This window comes from Nicotiana sylvestris, chromosome 9, assembly GCF_000393655.2.
Source record: "Nicotiana sylvestris chromosome 9, ASM39365v2, whole genome shotgun sequence".
NCBI lineage: Eukaryota > Viridiplantae > Streptophyta > Magnoliopsida > Solanales > Solanaceae > Nicotiana > Nicotiana sylvestris.
The window spans coordinates 160158333-160179103 of NC_091065.1; positions in this window are offsets into that span (position 1 = coordinate 160158333).

Consider the following 20771-nt stretch of genomic DNA (forward strand, 5'->3'; position numbering starts at 1 on the left):
CAGGCAATACAAGATCTTATTGATGCCAACAAAATCGAGGTCCAGGCGCCGGAGGCGCCCAACATCAACCAGAACCCATTGCCAGTACACCACGAAGCTCACATGATCGAGTTGGTATATGAGGTAGGAGAGCCAATGAAACCATCAGAGACAGTGATGACAATCCAAGCCGCTCCGAAAGAAGAATCGACCGGTGGAAGACCAGGGGTACAATTGCAGGAGGAAGGTGTAAAGCCGGTGGTGATATTGGGAAAGAGTTCGTCCACCGCAACAAAGAAACCAGAGCCAGCCAAATTGGTAATATCAGGGACATCACCCACACCCGTAGTTGTGTTGAAAGGGGTATGCAGGGAACTGGTCACCATAAAGCCGGTAGTCCAACTGCCAATGATTGATAGCAAGGCCGTGCCTTGGAAGTATGAAAAGACAGTGGTGATGTACAAGGGAAAACAAGTGGAGGAGGATAGTTGTGAGGCGCAGGGACTGACTCGATCAGGACGGTGTTTTGCTCCAATTGAGTTGAGAAGATCCAACCCAGCTGTGACAAAGAAACCTGTGTTAGAAGAAGAAGCTGAGGAATTCTTGAAAAAGATGAAAGTGCAGGATTACTCCATGGTCGAACAGTTAAAGAAAACACCGGCCCAGATCTCGCTGCTATCATTACTGATCCATTCGGATGAACATCGCCGGGCCCTGATGAAGATACTGAATGAAGCCCATGTGCCCAATGAAATTTCAGTGAACCACCTTGAAACAATTGCCAACAAAATTTTTGAGGTGAACAGGGTAACATTCTCTGATGATGATCTGCCAGTGGAAGGCACGGAACATAACAAAGCTCTCTACTTGACTGTCAAATGTGAAGATTCGGCAGTTACTCGGGCACTGGTGGATAACGGCTCAAGTGCCAATATTTGTCCACTATCCACCCTGAATCAACCGAAGATCGACCACGGTAGAATCCACAAGAACAGCATTTGCGTCCGAGGATTTGATGGAAATGGAACAGCCACCGTGGGGGATATTATACTTGAGTTGACCATCGGTCCAGTCCAGTTTTCCATGGAGTTCCGGGTATTAGATGTCGCGGTATCTTATAACCTTCTGTTGGGATGACCATGGATCCACGCGGCCAAAGCGGTGCCATCCACATTGCATCAAATGGTCAAGTTCGAATAGGACAGAGAGGCGCCATTGTGCCCTTCATAGAGACTAATGATGACAAAGGTCCCTGGGTTTACCAGATTTTCGATGCAGTGTCGGCAAACAAGATTCCTGAGGGTGAGATCATTCAGCACCCTAGGATAGCTTCCGCAACGGTCATGATGGTTTCAGAAATGCTGGGTAATGGGTTTGTGCTGGGAAAAGGCCTGGGGGCTGAGCTTCAGGGGATTGTCCAACCTATCTCCTTGCCCAAGAATTTGGAGACCTTTGGACTGGGTTCAAATCGACTGCGGCAGATGTAAAGCGAGCGCGGAAAATGAAGAAGAGAGTTTGGTTTCTTCCCAAACCAATACCGCGTCTCTCAAGATCCTTTATTAGAGCAAGTGCCAAGGGGTCACCGGTCCCAAAAATTCTCGGACCATTGATTGGGATGGACGGGGATTTGAATCAGAGTTTCGAAAGGTTGTTCGCTGATGTCAATATGGTAGAAGTTGGAGAGGGTTCCAGCAGAGCAGACATACAGTTTGTGGGGCCTGAGGCCAAAACCAGCAATTGGATGGTTACTGTCACACCTCCTTTTTGTGCGCCAGGCCCCGAAGGGTTAAATGCGCGAGTGGAGTTTTTCCAATTTAAGTGACAATATTCGAAATGGGATTATTTATTTAATTCAGAGTCGCCACTTGGGAAAGGTTTGGCTTTTGGTGTCCCAAGTCACCGATTTATCTTGAATCCCAAATCGAGGAAATTTTCGACTTTTCCAAATGAAGTCTGCGAACCAGAAATTCTAAGTAAGGAATTCTGTTGACCCGAGGGAAGGTGTTAGGCACCCTCGAATCCCGTGGTTCTAGCACGGTCGCTTAAATTGTTATAATGGCTAAATATCTGATTTAAATACAGGTTGTGACTTATGTGCTTTTATTAAGTTTAAACCGCTTTTATTATTATCATTTATTTTATAGAATTACAACGTCGTGAAAATGCATCTCGAACCACGTCACAATCAATGCACCCGTAGTTGTTAACACATTTTGACTCCGTTGAGACTTGGATTTGGGTCACATCAATGTGCACCCGATTTTTAAGAATATAATTTACTTAAAGTCGCGCCTAAAGAATCTAAACGCGTTATTATCTTTGGGGAAGGCAGTGGAATTCACTAAACAGTCCGTCCCAAATTCTAAGTATTTATCATGATCAATTATTGAGGGCCCCGCAATTTGCATTTTTATTCGGCGAGGCTCGTCTCATTATTTTAGAAGGGTACCCTACAGTGGCTACATTTCTACTACGTTTATCTTTAAAGAGAAGGACGATGCCGAACTTTGCTTGTTTGAACAAATACAGACTGAATCCTTATTATGTTTGCCGAACCTAAACTTGTTTGATTACCTGATTGATTGTTCATGAGGTGAGGGTTACCTCATGCTTTGTCTTCATCGAGTGAATACGCTTATTAATTTGCTAAGTGAGATTGCAACAAACTAACAACATATATTGAGTTATGTTTAACGACCTCCAAGTTCTATTTTAACACTCTAACCTATTTGAAATTGATAAACGAAATCGGCTGTTTATTAGGAAAATTACTACTAAATGAACTCAAAATGACTATTAGTTTCTCTCAACAATCATCACATTATTTCGAAACAAAGAATGTATACCGAAACCCGATATCGAACTTATATTGGAGCACATAATCTGACAGTAAAGCTGGCCTTCATAGCCAAACTCTTAATGTGACTGCATGAGAGTTTGTTTGGGATACATTTACCCCGGACCTAGTACCACAGATTTGTCAATTCAGTGGTCTAGGAAAAATACATACAAGTGCTTACCATGACTCTATGTTATACAGTCATAACTAAACCAAACAAGTGTTATACTGAACTGAATGTATACTAAATCAAACATGCTGTCTATGTCATACTGTCATTACTGTTGAGCCATGCTATCTAACAGTTCATCTTAAACAGAATGTATGCTAGTTTATACAGAATATTGGCAGTTTGCAGTAAAAATACAGGCCCAACTAACATTCGAACTATCTTTTTACACCAATGCTATAACATAAACTGATGTTCATTTCTTTATTTCTGCTTCAACTTCAAACTTTCAACAATACATGGTTCAAAGGTTGTGTACCTGGGAATATTTGCAATTGAAGAAGAGGGCAATCAGTAGAGTAACAATGAACAAATGCAGCAGCAGTAACAGCACTAACAGTAGCAGCAGGGCAGTATAGCAACAGCACCAAGAAACAGAAGAGTAGCAACCACAACTCACAAAACAATTGGAGTGAGATCAACCCCAACTAAACCAAACTTTCGAGTAGAACAAACAACAAACAAGCAGACTCAGTTGTGAGAAATCAGTGTTGCACAGAACAGGTCCAGATTTAGTGAAGTTAGAAACAAAAGGAAAGGAAGCAACTTCTGGTTTTGTCTGTCTGAGTTATCAGACAAAAATTCTTTTCCAGTTTTCTGTTTCCAAAAAATTTGAACTCTCAGATGTTCCCTCTTAGTATCTCTCCCTATCTCTGTGTGCTCTGTCTGTGTGTCTCTATCAGTGTGTATTCCAGCTCTCTCTTTCAAAGAATTCCTCACAGTCTATCTATTTTTCTTTTTCCCTCTGATCCTCTCTATATCCTCTGATCCTCTCTATCTATATCTCTCAATGTGCCCCTCTTATAAGCCCCAACACCACCCCTTTTAACAGCCTGTTTAAGAATATCACCGTACCCTCCCATGTGCCTTCCATTTTTTAGCTCCACTTTAGCTAATTAGGTATTAAAACCCCATCCTTCCCTGGCAGATTTAACTTTTCCATTTTATTAACTAAAAGCAAGTATGGGCAGTAGAATATGTCTGACAGCATATGCTGTCAAACCATTTTAAAATTAAAAGCCCTTTTATGCAGGAAAACAGGTTGTGCACAAAACACATGAGGTGCACCAATACACATGTTGCGCACAAGTGCACATGCCCTCTAATTCAGAATTTAAGCACTACTGATCCAATTCAACAGCTATAAGTAAACAAAACTGGTTCTTAATTGATTCAACAAATGTTCAACAGAAGCAAATCGATTTACTTTGCTCAGACAGTTGAAACTAATTGACGACACATGTCGACTCGACTATATTAGCATTAACATACACAATCGTAGCCAAAAATCAGACATTCAAAAGTATAGGACACATGACTCGACTTATACTAATTAAACAGAATTATACTTCGAGGAATCAGTTAGTCAGTACAAATTTGGAATACAACCAATACACAGGCCTTATCAGAATAGGAGGGGGGATTCAGACAAACACAGAGGTTCAAGTAAAGTGGACAAACAAAAGTCGATAAAATTTAAAACAAATATGAACAGACTCTTAAAACAAATCACACGGACTGAAACAAATAAAGGAAAGAAAGCAGACTCACCTTAAACTTGAAAAGTTAAAAGTTTGAACCCGGATTTGGACAGTCCTCTCTTAAGGCTGAATGGACTTTAATCGAAGTGTTTCTCAGATGAGAAACACTTCGATTAAGGTCCATTAGACCTTAATCTCTTAGGCTCGGACGGACATGGGTCAGTGATGAAGAGCTACAAAGTTCCAAAACTCAGATCCGGGATTCATGTTTCCCTGGTCAGATTCGGACCAAACCAAGTATGGTTTGGTCACGAGGAGGGTCTGGGGAGTGTCTGGTGTGAAGCTGGGGTTGGTTGGTGTAAACCGAGTTTTGACTCGAATCTTCAAATGAAGATTCGAGGACCTAGGGGATGATTCGAACTACATGGTTAACAGATCCATGTTCAGGATGGCAAGGGGGTTCTAGGGTGTTAAGGGGAAGGTCACCGGCGTTCATGCCGCCGGTTTTCATGGTGGGGGATACAGGGGCGGCTCTAGGGTTTGATGAGGATGAGGTTGAAGACGGAGGCTGGGTGTCGGATGGGGGGGCAGGGTAAGGATCTGGGCTTATATAGTTAGTGGGTGGGTTGATCTCAACCGTTAGATCAATCTAGATCTACGGTTTGGATCTGATGGTCTTAAGTGAAACGGTGTCGTTTCAAGTGTTGAGGGTTTGGGTTCGGTCCGGGTGTAAACGGGTCGGGTTCCTCAGTGGGTTGTGGGGAAGTGATCTTGGCCGTTGATCAATCTGAGATCAACGGCCCAGATCACACTGGACTAAAACGTCGTCGTTTGGACGTCCTGGGTATCAGGTGGTCTGGACCGGGCAGGCCTGGGTTTTGGGCTGTTTGTTTGGGCCAATTTTGTTAAAATTGGCCCAAGTCCGGAAGAAGAAAGGGACCTTTTCTTTTCTTTTTTTTTTATTATTTTTTTATTTCTTTTCCTTATTTAAAAACAAAACTAAACAAAAAATCAAAAATTAAATACACACTCAATACAATTATTCGCACACACACTAAAATATTTCAAAACAAGTAAAATCAAACAAAACAAAATCACGGACAAAGATGCCTGTTTATGCCTTTCTATTTAAACCATGTTACGGTTCAGATTATGCATGACACGTACACATTTTTTTTGAATTTTGTTTTAATAAAGTAAATAAATAAAAATGGGCCAAAGTCACAAATAAATCAACAAAGTGCCGCACAGAAATTTGGAAATTGTACAGCATGGCCAATTATTATTTTTTTATTTCTTTTTGGAGCGATTGTCGTGCGAAACAAAAATCACGTGCTCACAGCTGTCCCTCTTTGTTCGGAAACACGAAGAGTTTTCGTGCAAAGATAAAGTGAGCGTGTATGAGCGATTTTTGCCTATGGACCACTCCGTATGAAGCATGTTTTTTTTGAAAGATCTGACCGAATCTTGCTTCAAAGATTTCCTACATATCCTGGGCTAAACAGGAATCAGGTCAATGTAGTTCGAGAAGTTTTGGTAGTTGGGACTACCATGGGACTGCAATGCTTGCTGCTACTGCTGCTGCTGTTGTCACTGCTACGTCACTGACCGCCTTATTACAACCAAACGAAAATTGGAAACTGAACTAACTACTTATATGCACGTCAACTGCTAGTTACAAGATTCCTATCTATGATTCTTTTACGACTTGATCTTGGGTCTTAGCTGATTCTGCTTGTAGACTCCGATCTGAATCTTGATGCTTGCGAGTTGCGGCGACTTGTTTAACCTCTGGGATACTGAGTGAGACGTGATTGGCAAGGTTCAGGCCCTTAATTAAACGTTGGAGTCAATCCTTCTTGCATTTACTCCGATATCTCGGGACATCTTCTCTTTTTTTTCTTTTTTCTTTTTTGATTCCGAACTGGGATTCATCTCGTGGGTCATTTCAATCCATGTGGCTCGAGGTCAGACCTGCGGGAGAAAACAAACGAACGAAATTTTTTGCCCCAGTTTCACTAGGAAAATTTCGTTAATTATTCACCAGGAAGTTCGTAAAATTGATGAAAGAGGATATGCATGCTCAGTTCAGGGTTGGAGCCCTAATACCGACTAGCTGGGGAAAGGTTCAGTTTAAGGTTTAAAACCCTAACGCCGAACAAAGGAAGAATTCAGTTTAGGGTTTAAAACCCTAATGCTGACTAAAAGGAAAATTCAGTTTAGGGTTTTAAAACCCTAATGCTGGCTGAAAGGAAAAAGTTCAGTTTAGGGTTTAAAACCCTAATGCTGACTAAAAGGAGAATTCAGTTTAGGGTTTAAAACCCTAATGCTGATTGCATGAAAAAGCTCAGTTTAGAGTTTAAAACTCTAATGCTGGCTAAAAGGAAAAAGTTCAGTTTAGGGTTTAAAACCCTAATGCTGACTAAAAGGAAAATTCAGTTTAGGGTTTAAAACCCTAATGCTGATTGCATGAAAAAGCTCAGTTTAGAGTTTAAAACTCTAATGCTGGCTGAAAGGGAAAAGTTCAGTTTAGGGTTTAAAACCCTAATGCTGACTAAAAGGAAAATTCAGTTTAGGGTTTAAAACCCTAATGCTGATTGCATGAAAAAGCTCAGTTTAGAGTTTAAAACTCTAATGCTGGCTGAAAGGAAAAAGTTCAGTTTAGGGTTTAAAACCCTAATGCTGACTAAAAGGAAAATTCAGTTTAGGGTTTAAAACCCTAATGCTGATTGCATGAAAAAGCTCAGTTTAGAGTTTAAAACTCTAATGCTGGCGGGAAGGAAAAAGTTCAGTTTAGGGTTTAAAACCCTAATGCTGACTAAAAGGAAAATTCAGTTTAGGGTTTAAAACCCTAATGCTGATTGCATGAAAAAGCTCAGTTTAGAGTTTAAAACTCTAATGCTGGCGGGAAGGAAAAAGTTCAGTTTAGGGTTTAAAACCCTAATGCTGACTAAAAGGAAAATTCAGTTTAGGGTTTAAAACCCTAAAGATGATTGCATGAAAAAGCTCAGTTTAGAGTTTAAAACTCTAATGCTGGCGGGAAGGAAAAAGTTTCAGTTTAGGGTTTAAAACCCTAATGCTGACTAAAAGGAAAATTCAGTTTAGGGTTTAAAACCCTAATGCTGATTGCATGAAAAAGCTCAGTTTAGAGTTTAAAACTCTAATGCTGGCGGGAAGGAAAAAGTTCAGTTTAGGGTTTAAAACCCTAATGCTGATTGCATGAAAAAGCTCAGTTTAGAGTTTAAAACTCTAATGCTGGCGGGAAGGAAAAAGTTCAGTTTAGGGTTTAAAACCCTAATGCTGACTAAAAGGAGAATTCAGTTTAGGGTTTAAAACCCTAATGTTGATTGCATGAAAAAGCTCAGTTTAGAGTTTAAAACTCTAATGCTGGCGGGAAGGAAAAAGTTCAGTTTAGGGTTTAAAACCCTAATGCTGACTAAAAGGAAAATTCAGTTTAGGGTTTAAAACCCTAATGCTGATTGCATGAAAAAGCTCAGTTTAGAGTTTAAAACTCTAATGCTGGCGGGAAGGAAAAAGTTCAGTTTAGGGTTTAAAACCCTAATGCTGACTAAAAGGAAAATTCAGTTTAGGGTTTAAAACCCTAATGTTGATTGCATGAAAAAGCTCAGTTTAGAGTTTAAAACTCTAATGCTGGCGGGAAGGAAAAAGTTCAGTTTAGGGTTTAAAACCCTAATGCTGACTAAAAGGAGAATTCAGTTTAGGGTTTAAAACCCTAATGCTGATTGCATGAATAAGCTCAGTTTAGAGTTTAAAACTCTAATGCTAGCGGGAAGGAAAAAGTTCAGTTTAGGGTTTAAAACCCTAATGCTGACTAAAAGGAAAATTCAGTTTAGGGTTTAAAACCCTAATGCTGATTGCATGAAAAAGCTCAGTTTAGAGTTTAAAACTCTAATGCTGGCGGGAAGGAAAAAGTTCAGTTTAGGGTTTAAAACCCTAATGCTGACTAAAAGGAAAATTCAGTTTAGGGTTTAAAACCCTAATGCTGATTGCATGAAAAAGCTCAGTTTAGAGTTTAAAACTCTAATGCTGGCGGGAAGGAAAAAGTTCAGTTTAGGGTTTAAAACCCTAATGCTGACTAAAAGGAGAATTCAATTTAGAGTTTAAAACCCTAATGCTGATTGCATGAAAAAGGAAGTTATTCTGCGGGGGTTGTGGGTTATAGTGGTTGCGGTAAGGAGGCTGATTTCTGGGAGGTGGAGCTGGGCCTCGGTTGGCTTGTTGTGGTGGATGGTTATAAGGTTGGGCATTCATGACCATATAAGGCTGATGAGCATATGCCAAATTTGAGTGGGGGTAATAGTGTTGTGGGGCTCTTTCCGGAAAATGGGGCCTGGGATGACGATACTCCCTTGCTTCAGAGGCTGCCATAGTCGCTTCTTCCTTCTTCTTCCCCCTTGTCGTTCCTCCAGACCCGCTTTGGACGGCCTGAGAGGTTGCTCTTATGGCTGCTTGACTCAGAATCCGACCCGTTTTCAGCCCATTCTCTACCATCTCTCCTATCTTGATTGCTTCCGCGAATGGCTTACCCATGGCCGACATCATGTTTTGGAAATAGTCAGACTCTTGAGCCTGGAGAAAGGTAGTGACCATTTCCACTTCATCCATGGGAGGCTTCACTCTCGACGCCTGTTCACGCCACTTAATAGCATACTCTCTAAAGCTTTCCGAAGGCTTCTTCTTCAAATTCGACAGAGAGTTTCGGTCTGGCGCAATGTCGATGTTATACTGGAATTGTTTTACAAAATCTCTGGCGAGATCATCCCATATATGCCATCGGGACATTTCCTGATCCATATACCATTCCGAAGCTATCCCTACTAGACTTTCCCCAAAGTATGCCATTAGCAGTTCTTCTTTTCCGCCGGCTCCCCGCAATTGGTTGCAGTATTTCTTAAGATGTGCAATGGGGTCACCGTGCCCATCGTATTTCTCAAACTTGGGGGTCTTGAAACCCGTTGGCAGGTGCACGTGAGGAAACATGCACAGGTCGGCGTAAGAGACGCTCTTTTGCCCGCTCAATCCTTGCATATTCTTCAGACTTTGTTCAAGGCTTCTCATCCTTTTGGCAATCTCATTTTGTTCTGCAAATCTGGGGTTCTGATCCTGCCCGGGTGCAAGCTCGCACTGAGGCGGTAGAGGATTAGTATTGGTAGCGAACCTAGTTGGTTCCATTGAGAACGATGGGGCTTGGAATGTAAAAGATGATGAGTCAAAGCTTGGCTTGTATGTGGTAGGTTGTGCCGTAACCGGGCAAGGCGATGCAGTAAAGATGTTCATGCTTGCATCAGTGGCCGACATTCGGGGATGAGGTTCAGAAGGCGATCCAGCGGAGAAGGCTGAGGTGGCTGGGTACCCGAATGGGGTAGCAGGATAATTTATGGGGACATTAGAAGTCCCACTTGACCTGGAGAATAATTCAGGGAATCCGGGGACGACACTTGGCGGCTCTTTCCCATTGTTCCAGTCGTCCAGCATTTCCAACATGCGGAGCCGTAGGATTCTATTTTCCTCCGCAGTTGTGGATTCAGGTGTGAGGACGGCTGAGATTGAGCTCTCCTCAGAAACAGGGATCGTTTGCAATGGAATTTCTGAAGACATTTCCACACTTCCTTTCGACCTGGTGAAGTAAGTGTAAGTACTGCTTCTGGCCCTAACAACAGGTGGTTGAACACTTCTCCTAGACCTCGTGAAATATGAGTGCGAGGCCAGACTTTCACCAAACCAACCGTCTTTTCAAAAACCCTGGAAAAATGCTCAATGACAAACAATACAGCTGAGTATGAAGCCTACATTATGGGCATGCATATGGCAATCGATCAGGATGTCAAAAACTTACTGATTATGGGAGATTCTGACCTGATCATCCAGCAAGCTCAAGGCGAGTGGGAAACTCGGGATGTCAAACTTATCCCATACCGACAACATGTGGAGGACCTCAGCAAGCGCTTTACATCAATAGAGTTCAGGTATATTCCGAGGTGTCACAATGAACTGGCAGATGCACTTGCTACTTTGGCTTCAATGCTACCATACCCGGGCAACGCCCACGTCGATCCTTTGGAAATCCAAATCAAGGAAAGACACGGTTACTGCAGTGTAATCGAGGCGGGATCAAATACGCAGCCTTGGTACCATGACATCAAGAAATTCCTGAAGACACAAGAATACCCCGAGCACGCTACTGGAGATCAAAAAAGGACCATTAGGCGACATGCAAGTGGTTTCTTTCTGAGCGGCGAATTGTTGTATAAGAGGACCCCGGACCTCAATCTCCTAAGATGTGTCGATATCGAGGAAGCGAGAAAGATCATGCACGAAGTACACGCAGGTGTGTGCGGACCTCACATGAACGGGTATGTCTTAGCGAAGAAAATCCTTAGAGCAGGTTATTACTGGATGACCATGGAAAAGGATTGCTTCAGCTTCGTTCGGAAATGTCATCAGTGTCAGGTGCACGGTGATTTGATTCATGCACCTCCCACGGAACTGCATCCCATGTCTGCGCCTTGGCCATTTGTCGCCTGGGGCATGGATGTCATTGGACCAATTGAACCAAAGGCCTCGAATGGACACAGGTTTATACTGGTTTCCATCGATTACTTCACAAAATGGGTAGAAGCTGTCACTCTCAAGTCGGTCACTAAGAAAGCTGTAGTAGATTTTGTGCACTCAAATCTTATCTGTCGTCTCGGTATTCCTGCGACTATCATTACAGATAATGCAGCAAACTTGAACAGTCACTTGATGGGAGATGTATGCGAGCAGTTCAAGATAACACATAGGAATTCTACTCCTTATCGGCCAAAGGCCAATGGTGCCATGGAAGCAGCAAACAAAAACATCAAGAAGATTTTGAGGAAGACTATCCAAAGTTCCCGACAGTGGCATGAGCAGTTACCATTTGCACTATTAGGGTACCGCACTACGGTACGCACATCGGTGGGAGCGACTCCTTATCTTTTGGTTTATGGGACCGAGGCTGTAATACCGGCAGAGGTAGAAATTCCTTCGCTTCGAATCATTGTCGAAGCAGAAATCGAAGACAGCGAGTGGGTTAAGGCTCGACTGGAGCAATTGACGTTGATTGATGAAAAGCGAATGGCCGCAGTTTGTCACGGACAGTTATACCAACAAAGGATGGCCCGTGCTTACAACAAGAAAGTCCGACCCCGGAATTTCGAAGTAGGTCAGCTGGTACTGAGGCGTATTCTGCCGCATCATGAAGAAGCAAAAGGAAAGTTTGCCCCAAATTGGAAAGGCCCATACATCGTAAGGAAAATATTGCCAAGAGGAGCATTGTATTTAGGTGATATCGAAGGAAATGACCCCGACACAGCAGTAAATGCAGATGCGGTCAAGAGGTACTACGTCTAAATCATACTCCAGTGGTCCTGACACGTTTGAAAATGGCGAAGGTTTTATTCCCCACTACTCCCCAAACACTACCCAACCCTCTCTACAAAAAGAAAAAAAAGAAGAAAAACAAAAAAAAGAAAAAAAAACAAAGAAAGAAAACAAAAACAAAATTTGATTGTGGCCAAAACTACGTTTGACTTGATTCCGAAAGGATACGTAGGCAGCCTCTCCCTGAGGTTCAGTCACACCAACAATAAAATCCCATCCACCCTGAAATTGAAACCGGGGCACATCGAGCAGTTGAGAAATTGGTATCACTACCTCTCCTTACCAAGCACAAGCCTTCAAATCAATTACCAAATATGGTAGGGAACCAATAAGCGTCACGAGTGGAGACCAGCACACCTTGAATTGAGAGAGATGAAATGAGAGAGTCTCGGCAGTGAAAACCTTCGGGCACCACGAGGCGACGGGAGTAGAGAAAACAAAATGAGAGAGCTTGTTTGGTAAAAACTCGCAAAGAGTGCTATCAAGCGATGACAGGAAGAGAAATGAGAGAGGTCAGCCAGCGAAAACCCGCAAAGGGCGCTGTTGGCCGAAAAGAATGACGCCACCCCAAGAAAGTTTCGGCAGAGTGCCACCAGTTTGGAATCACAAAGATCCGTTCTGGTTCAGGAAAACGCAAGCTCTTAGAAGGTCAGACGTCCATTCCAAAGAGCATGTCATGTCATTTAAAGCCAGCATTATCTTCCTCAGATAAGTCTTTCTCGTCCTGAAAAGGACACTCTGTTTTCTGATTTGTTTTCTCCTTTCTTTGTTTCCTTCAATCCCTTTTGTGTTTTAATCCCAAGTCCAGGACACACCGGAAAGGGCAGGTGGCAGGTTTGTTTGCACGGAATCCCGTCGCATGAAGGAAAGCGCCTCATCTCATTAGTATGATTACCCAAGCATGATGAATCATGACGTTTGATGGTGTTTCAGAGTAAAGAGGAAAGAGAGAAATCTTGAAATCTTCCCCAGCAAGTCCGCCTTCGGACAAATCCCCAGCAGAGTCGTCAGAGCTGTCACACCTCCTTTTTGCGCGCCAGGCCCCGAAGGGTTAAATGCGCGAGTGGAGTTTTTCCAATTTAAGTGACAATATTCGAAATGGGATTATTTATTTAATTCAGAGTCGCCACTTGGGAAAGGTTTGGCTTTTGGTGTCCCAAGTCACCGGTTTATCTTGAATCCCAAATCGAGGAAATTTTCGACTTTTCCAAATGAAGTCTGCGAACCAGAAATTCTAAGTAAGGAATTCTGTTGACCCGAGGGAAGGTGTTAGGCACCCTCGAATCCCGTGGTTCTAGCACGGTCGCTTAAATTGTTATAATGGCTAAATATCTGATTTAAATACAGGTTGTGACTTATGTGCTTTTATTAAGTTTAAACCGCTTTTATTATTATCATTTATTTTATAGAATTACAACGTCGTGAAAATGCATCTCGAACCACGTCACAATCAATGCACCCGTAGTTGTTAACACATTTTGACTCCGTTGAGACTTGGATTTGGGTCACATCAATGTGCACCCGATTTTTAAGAATATAATTTACTTAAAGTCGCGCCTAAAGAATCTAAACGCGTTATTATCTTTGGGGAAGGCAGTGGAATTCACTAAACAGTCCGTCCCAAATTCTAAGTATTTATCATGATCAATTATTGAGGGCCCCGCAATTTGCATTTTTATTCGGCGAGGCTCGTCTCATTATTTTAGAAGGGTACCCTACAGTGGCTACATTTCTACTACGTTTATCTTTAAAGAGAAGGACGATGCCGAACTTTGCTTGTTTGAACAAATACAGACTGAATCCTTATTATGTTTGCCGAACCTAAACTTGTTTGATTACCTGATTGATTGTTCATGAGGTGAGGGTTACCTCATGCTTTGTCTTCATCGAGTGAATACGCTTATTAATTTGCTAAGTGAGATTGCAACAAACTAACAACATATATTGAGTTATGTTTAACGACCTCCAAGTTCTATTTTAACACTCTAACCTATTTGAAATTGATAAACGAAATCGGCTGTTTATTAGGAAAATTACTACTAAATGAACTCAAAATGACTATTAGTTTCTCTCAACAATCATCACATTATTTCGAAACAAAGAATCTATACCGAAACCCGATATCGAACTTATATTGGAGCACATAATCTGACAGGAAAGCTGGCCTTCATAGCCAAACTCTTAATGTGACTGCATGAGAGTTTGTTTGGGATACATTTACCCCGGACCTAGTACCACAGATTTGTCAATTCAGTGGTCTAGGAAAAATACATACAAGTGCTTACCATGACTCTATGTTATACAGTCATAACTAAACCAAACAAGTGTTATACTGAACTGAATGTATACTAAATCAAACATGCTGTCTATGTCATACTGTCATTACTGTTGAGCCATGCTATCTAACAGTTCATCTTAAACAGAATGTATGCTAGTTTATACAGAATATTTGCAGTTTGCAGTAAAAATACAGGCCCAACTAACATTCGAACTATCTTTTTACACCAATGCTATAACATAAACTGATGTTCATTTCTTTATTTCTGCTTCAACTTCAAACTTTCAACAATACATGGTTCAAAGGTTGTGTACCTGGGAATATTTGCAATTGAAGAAGAGGGCAATCAGTAGAGTAACAATGAACAAATGCAGCAGCAGTAACAGCACTAACAGTAGCAGCAGGGCAGTATAGCAACAGCACCAAGAAACAGAAGAGTAGCAACCACAACTCACAAAACAATTGGAGTGAGATCAACCCCAACTAAACCAAACTTTCGAGTAGAACAAACAACAAACAAGTAGACTCAGTTGTGAGAAATCAGTGTTGCACAGAACAGGTCCAGATTTAGTGAAGTCAGAAACAAAAGGAAAGGAAGCAACTTCTGGTTTTGTCTGTCTGAGTTATCAGACAAAAATTCTTTTCCAAGTTTTCTGTTTCCAAAAAATTTGAACTCTCAGATGTTCCCTCTTAGTATCTCTCCCTATCTCTGTGTGCTCTGTCTGTGTGTCTCTATCAGTGTGTATTCCAGCTCTCTCTTTCAAAGAATTCCTCACAGTCTATCTATTTTTCTTTTTCCCCTCTGATCCTCTCTATATCCTCTGATCCTCTCTCTCTATATCTCTCAATGTGCCCCTCTTATAAGCCCCAACACCACCCCTTTTAACAGCCTGTTTTAGAATATCACCGTACCCTCCCATGTGCCTTCCATTTTTTAGCTCCACTTTAGCTAATTAGGTATTAAAACCCCATCCTTCCCTGGCAGATTTAACTTTTCCATTTTATTAACTAAAAGCAAGTATGGGCAGTAGAATATGTCTGACAGCATATGCTATCAAACCATTTTAAAATTAAAAGCCCTTTTATGCAGGAAAACAGGCTGTGCACAAAACATATGAGGTGCACCAATACACATGCTGCGCACAAGTGCACATGCCCTCTGATTCAGAATTTAAGCACTACTGATCCAATTCAACAGCTATAAGTAAACAAAACTGGTTCTTAATTGATTCAACAAATGTTCAACAGAAGCAAATCGATTTACTTTGCTCAGACAGTTAAAACTAATTGACGACACATGTCGACTCGACTATATTAGCATTAACATACACAATCGTAGCCAAAAATTAGACATTCAAAAGTGTAGGACACATGACTCGACTTATACTGATTAAACAGAATTATACTTCGAGGAATCAGTTAGTCAGTACAAATTTGGAATACAACCAATACACAGGCCTTATCAGAATAGGAGGGGGGATTCAGACAAACACAGAGGTTCAAGTAAAGTGGACAAACAAAAGTCGATAAAATTTAAAACAAATATGAACAGACTCTTAAAACAAATCACACGGACTGAAACAAATAAAGGAAAGAAAGCAGATTCACCTTAAACTTGAAAAGTTAAAAGTTTGAACCCAGATTTGGACAGTCCTCTCTTAAGGCTGAATGGACTTTAATCGAAGTGTTTCTCAGATGAGAAACACTTCGATTAAGGTCCATTAGACCTTAAACTCTTAGGCTCGGACGGACATGGGTCAGTGATGAAGAGCTACAAAGTTCCAAAACTCAGATCCGGGATTCATGTTTCCCTGGTCAGATTCGGACCAAACCAAGTATGGTTTGGTCACGAGGAGGGTCTGGGGAGTGTCTGGTGTGAAGCTGGGGTTGGTTGGTGTAAACCGGGTTTTGACTTGAATCTTCAAATGAAGATTCGAGGACCTAGGGGATGATTCGAACTACATGGTTAACAGATCCATGTTCAGGATGGCAAGGGGGTTCTAGGGTGTTAAGGGGAAGGTCACCGGTGTTCATGCCGCCGGTTTTCATGGTGGGGGATACAGGGGCGGCTCTAGGGTTTGATGAGGATGAGGTTGAAGACGGAGGCTGGGTGTCGGATGGGGGGGCAGGGTAAGGATCTGGGCTTATATAGTTAGTGGGTGGATTGATCTCAACCGTTAGATCAATCTAGATCTACGGTTTGGATCTGATGGTCTTAAGTAAAACGGTGTCGTTTTAAGTGTTGAGGGTTTGGGTTCGGTCCGGGTGTAAACGGGTCGGGTTCCTTAGTGGGTTGTGGGGAAGTGATCTTGGCCGTTGATCAATCTGAGATCAACGGCCCGGATCACACTGGACTAAAACGTCGTCGTTTGGACGTCCTGGGTATCAGGTGGTCTGGACCGGGCAGGCCTGGGTTTTGGGCTGTTTGTTTGGGCCAATTTTGTTAAAATTGGCCCAAGTCCGGAAGAAGAAAGGGACCTTTTCTTTTCTTTTCTTTTTTTATTATTATTTTTTTATTTCTTTTCCTTATTTATTTAAAAACAAAACTAAACAAAAAATCAAAAATTAAATACACACTCAATACAATTATTCGCACACACACTAAAATATTTCAAAACAAGTAAAATCAAACAAAACAAAATCACGGACAAAGATGCCTGTTTATGCCTTTCTATTTAAACCATGTTACGGTTCAGATTATGCATGACACGTACACATTTTTTTTCAATTTTGTTTTAATAAAGTAAATAAATAAAAATGGGCCAAAGTCACAAATAAATCAACAAAGTGCCGCACAGAAATCTGGAAATTGTACAGCAGGGCCAATTATTATTTTTTTATTTCTTTTTGGAGCGATTGTCGTGCGAAACAAAAATTACGTGCTCACAGTTACCCCCCTCCCTATCTGGGGGGAGTCCTGGTAGTAGGCTTTGATTTTTCTTTCTTGTTTTTCGGACTATTCCAGGGTGTAATCCAAATCTCATTTTATTTTGTACAAGTGTGAACCCTGTTATCCCGCATTTTTAATAAAATTCTCTTTTCTTGTGTCATTTTAATTTTGTTTTGTTATTTCCTCTTTCTGAACAGTTCTCTATTTACTGGTTCTAACTACATGGCATGCACAACGGATCTTCGACCTAGTCTAGTAAATCAATCTGACTCCGACTTAATGATACCAGAGATCGATTGTGACGATGAGTTTGAATATGACAAGGATGAAGCCTTCAAAGAAATAAACCGAGAACTGTGCTAATTTGAAGAGAAACCCAAGCCTAATCTGAACGACACCGAGGCTGTAAATCTAGGGGATGCAGACAATGTCAGAGAAACCAAAATCAGCATCCACATTGAGCCAAATGTCAGGGAGGAATTAATCAAAACCCTCATGGAGTTCAAAGATGTTTTTGCATGGTCATATGATGATATGCCGGGATTAAGCACCGATCTAGTGGTTCACAAACTGCCCACTAACCCGGCATACCCTCCGGTCAAGCAAAAGCTAAGGAAGTTTAAAACAGAGATGAGTGTGAAGATCAAAGAAGAGGTGACTAAGCAGCTGCAGGCGAAGGTTATTCGGGTCACTCATTATCCCGATTGGTTGGCCAATGTGGTACCAGTTCCAAAGAAGGATGGGAAAATCAGGGTATGCGTCGACTACCGCAATCTCAACAAAGCAAGTCCTAAGGATAATTTTCCATTTCCCAACATCCATATCCTGATCGATAATTGCGTCGGGCGCGAGATCGGATCCTTTGTGGACTGCTATGCAGGATATCATCAGATCTTAATGGACGAAGAAGATGCGGAAAAGACAGCTTTCATTACACCATGGGGAACTTACTGCTACCGGGTAATGCCCTTCGAACTGAAGAATGCTGGGGCAATGTACATGCGAGCAATGACTACTGTGTTTCACGACATGATACACAAAGAAATTGAAGTGTATGTAGATGATGTGATCATAAAGTCTTGGCGTTAGGAAGACCATGTAGCAGACCTAAGGAGATTTTTTCAAAGACTTCGAAAGTATGATATTAAGCTCAACCCGACCAAATGCGCCTTTGGGGTTCCATCAGGAAAGCTGTTAGGATTCATCGTCAGTCGACGGGGTATTGAATTGGATCCATCCAAGATCAAATCCATCAAAGATTTACCACCGCCAAAGAACAAAACAGAGGTAATGAGTCTGTGGGGGAGACTAAATTACATCAGCAGGTTCATCGCTCAACTCACGGCGACTTGTGAACCCGTATTTCGGCTGCTGAAGAAAGATGCTGCGGTAGACTGGACGGCGGAGTGTCAAGAGGCTTTCGACCAGATCAAAGGGTATCTGTCCAATCCACATGTGTTGGTTCCACCTGAGCCAGGGAGGCCATTAATTCTTTATCTGACAGTCTTGGAGAATTTGTTTGGATGTGTGCTGGGGCAACACGACGTTACAAGAAGGAAGGAGCAGGCCATTTATTATCTTAGCAAGAAGTTCACAGTGTATGAGGTCAAGTACACTCAACTCGAGAGGACATGTTGCGCCCTAACTTGGGTGGCTCAGAAGTTGAAGCACTACTTATCCTCGTATACTACTTATCTCATTTCACGTCTGGATCCATTAAAGTACATTTTCCAGAAACCTATGCCTACAGGGAGGTTAGAAAATTGGCAAATTTTGCTCACAGAATTTGATATCATCTATGTGACGAGGACGGCCATGAAAGCCGAAGCGCTGGCCGATCGCTTGGCTGAGAATCTCGTTGATGAAGAATACGAGCCTTTGAGGACATATTTCCCAAACAAGGAAGTAATGCACACATGTGAGCTAGAATTACCTGAGGAACCAAGCTAGAAGCTTTTCTTTGATGGAGCCGCAAACGCAAAAGGGGTTGGAATAGGAGCAGTACTCATTTCTGAAACAGGACGTCACTACCATGTTACAGCTCAGCTACGCTTCTATTGTACCAACAACATGGCAGAGTATGAAGCATGCATTTTGGGTATGCGACTAGCTGCAGACATGGATGTCCAGGACGTTTTGGTCTTGGGAGACTAGGACCTCCTAGTACATCAGATTCAGGGTGAGTGGGAAACACGGGATTTGAAACTCATACCATATCGACAATGTTTGCACGATTTGAGCAAGCAATTTCGATCAGTGGAATTCAGACATATCCCGAGAGTTCATAATGAGGTTGTCGATGCATTGGCCACTTTAGCATCAATGTTACACTACCCCGACAAAATGTATGTTGACCCGTTGCACATTCAGGTTCGTGATCAGCATGCTTATTGCAATGCGGTACAGGAGGAAGTAGATGGCGAGCCATGGTTTTATGACATAAAGGAGTACCTCAATATGGGGATATATCCGGAGCAGGCCACTGGAGACCAAAAAAGAGCCCTTCGGCGTTTGTCAAATGGTTTCTTCCTCAGTGGAGGAGTGTTGTATAGAAGAACCCCAGACTTTGGATTGCTAAGATGTATAGACGCCGGTCACGCCACGACGATTATGGCAGAAGTGCATGCTGGAGTTTGTGGGCCACATATGAGCGGATATGTATTGGCAAAGAAGATTCTTCGAGTAGGATACTATTGGCTCACTATGGAGCATGATTGTATCAATTTCGTGAGGAAATGCCATCAATGTCAGATACACGGAGATCTGATTCATTCTCCGCCAACAGAATTGCATACAATGTCAGCGCCATGGCCATTTGTTGCATGGGGCATGGATGTCATTGGGCCTATTGAGCCGGCAGCGGCCAATGGCCACAGGTTCATTCTGGTGACCATCGACTACTTCACCAAGTGGGTTGAAGCTAAAACTTTCAGGTCGGTAACCAAGAAGGCAGTGGTGGATTTTGTTCACTCCCGTATCATCTGCAGGTTTGGGGTCCCAAAAGTGATCATTACAGATAATGGTGCAAATCTTAACAGCAATTTGATGAGAGAGGTATGCCAACAGTTTAAGATTACACACCGCAATTCTACCCCATATCGTCCCAAGGAGAACGGAGCAGTTGAAGCCGCCAATAAGAACATCAAGAAGATACTGAGGAAGATGGTAGAAGGATCTAGACAATGGCACGAGAAACTACCCTTTGCTTTGTTGGGTTATCGCACTACAGTCTGGACTTCCATAGGTGCAACTCCTTATTTGTTGGTATACGGAACTGAAGCAGTAATACCGGCAGAGGTTGAAATTCCATCCCTTCGAATTATCGCTGAAGCCGGGATTGACGACGATGAATGGGTCAAAGCTCGACTGGAGCAGTTGAGCTTAATAGATGAAAAAAAGATTGGTAGCAGTGTGTCATGGCCAGTTGTATCAGAAGAGAATGGCAAGAGCATACAATAAGAAGGTGCGCCCCAGAAAATTCGAAGTAGGGCAGCAAGTATTGAAACGGATCCTCCCACACCAGATCGAAGAAAAAGGCAAGTTCGCCCCAAATTGGCAAGGGCCTTATGTCGTGACCAGGGTGTTGTCCAACGGTGCTTTATGTCTAACAGATATCGAAGGAAGATGCGTCGACATGGCTATCAATTTTG